The sequence below is a fragment of the Octodon degus genome, unplaced genomic scaffold (genome assembly GCF_000260255.1).
Source record: "Octodon degus isolate 3935 unplaced genomic scaffold, OctDeg1.0 scaffold00159, whole genome shotgun sequence".
NCBI classification, from domain to species: Eukaryota; Metazoa; Chordata; class Mammalia; order Rodentia; family Octodontidae; genus Octodon; species Octodon degus.
Genome location: NW_004524735.1, coordinates 6,431,510 through 6,433,806, shown reverse-complemented (window position 1 = coordinate 6,433,806; position 2,297 = coordinate 6,431,510).

Below are 2,297 nucleotides of genomic sequence, written 5' to 3'. Positions count from 1 at the left end.
GAAAAGGATTGGCTTGCTAGCACCACTGTCACAGACTAGCTAGCTTAATTAACAAAAAATTATTTTCTCACCATTCTGGAGGCTGGAAGTCCAAAGTCAAGAGGTCACTGGGGCTGGTATTTTCGAGGGCCTTTTTCCTGGGTCTCTTTATGTCTGTCTGTGTCCTGCTCACCTCTTCCTGTGAACATCAGTCCTATTGATTAGGACCCACTGACATGACCTCGTTTTACCTCAGTTACTTTTTTGAAGATGCTGTCCCCAAGCACATGTCCCATCCAAAGGTACTGGTGGTTAGGACTTAAACGTAGGAATTGTGGAAGGACCCAATTCAATCTTCCGCTTGAACTCTAGTATGGTTTAATCTAGGAATCTGGTTTCAAATGCTTTTTAGTCAGAATTAAGAAGAAATTTTTTTTTTACTCTATTCTAGGAATGCTGAGATCATGGTTTGATGCTGGTCTTATTCATGGTCCTTTATTAACTTCGTTCCTTTCTTCTGGAAAATTCTAGGATTTTCTCTTGAATTTCATGAAAATTTTCTCAGGGTCTTTCAAAATTTATTTTGCTTAACAGAAGGTCATTTCAATCTGAAAACTTACATTTTTTTCAGTTCTGGAAAGTTAAATATTTTTCATTAATTCTTGCTTCTGGGTAGATTCCATAATTATAACTTCTTTGTTGTTTTCTGTTTATTTAAGAATTTCATAGCTTGATCTCATATGGAACTAATTTGAATGTTATCCAAGTGCATTCGGCTACTCATCTACTTATTTTCTAATAATTTCATTTATAATTGCTTTATGACATACCATCGTGGATCTCTCTGAGGATATTAATTATATTATTTCAGGGGAAGGTCTTCTTTTGTTTGCTTGAGCATTAGTTTTATTTCCTTGAGGATCAACTTTTTTTTGTTGAGTTTGGTGTTTCTCCTTCAAGGAGCTGTTTCCTTCTCATGGATTTGGAATTCTTGGTTATATGTTTATTATTTTATTGGGTAATTCCTGCTTACCTCTTGGCATCATTGTGTTGATGGAGTTTCCCGCAGCAGTTATGGTGGGGGTGACAGGGCTGGGGTGTGTGTATGTGTGTCTTTTTTTCTTTTCTTTCTCTCTCTTTCCTTTTTTTTTTTTTTTTTTTTTTTTGGAAGGGACTACAAAGTGTTCAGGGTCTCACTACCAGATCGGACTCCTAGTGATCCACCTGTTTACAGCCTCCCAAGAGCTGAGATTACAGGCACATACCACCAGGCCCAGTCTCAATTGCTGTCTCAGTGAGCCCCGGGGGTGGGGCTGGCACAGCATAGAAGGCATTTATTAATCATTGCCCTGATGACACTCAGGGCCCTGCCTGTGTTCAGACACTGACCCGAAGTTCATAAGGTCCTCCCTCCACACAGCGCTCAGCTGCACACATTCCTTCTTCTTGCTCTGCAAATCCAGGTCTTCCTGCTTTCTGGATGCCTGGGATGCTTCTCGCCTGCTTTACAGGCAGCCTTCTTGTTATTGTTGTTCCTTGGTGCTATCTCTGATTTATATTCTAGTAAACCTCTTACTGGAGTCCCGTGGTCCACCGACAGCCTCTAGGTCCCACTAATGTAGTAGGCAATGACTGCACGTGGTTACTTCAATGGAAATTATTTAAAGTGAAATAAAATTTTACAATTTAGTTTCTCAGTCCATGTAGTCCAGTGCTTAGCGGCCATCTGTGTCTGGCACCTCCATAGTGGACAATGCAGGCACAGAAGGGCCTATTGGACAACACTGCTCCAGAGCTTCTTAGCCTGAAAAATAAATCCCCCAGCCCCTTTTGGCAGACAATGAGGAAAAGACAATATCAAGCATTTGTTGAACACGCAGCAGGGTACTCACTGGATGCCAGCCGAACGTTCCTCCAGTGGTTAGGGAATGTAATGGTGGGACTTGAACTCACTGTTCCTGTCTCAGGCTTCCTCTAGAATAGCTATAAATTAGCAAAGCACAAGTAAGACTAGGCTATGGAGCAGGCCGGGTGTGAGGTGGCACAAGGAGGGCCATGTGAAATCACAGGCCTTAGAATGTTACCTTATCCTCCAAAGCAGAAAGAAAATGGAACCAAATTGTGGCTATTATTTATTTAAAACTCTCGATAGTGTTGTCAGGGAGGCATTATTATTGTGTGGGTGAGGAATGAGATAAATGCAGACTCAGGAAAGTGAAGCGAGCGCCTCGGGCCACCTAGCTGAAGCCGCGCTGCGCTGACGGCAATGCTAGGACTGGGATCGGCAGCTGCCTTCCTTCATTCCCTAGAAAAACTAA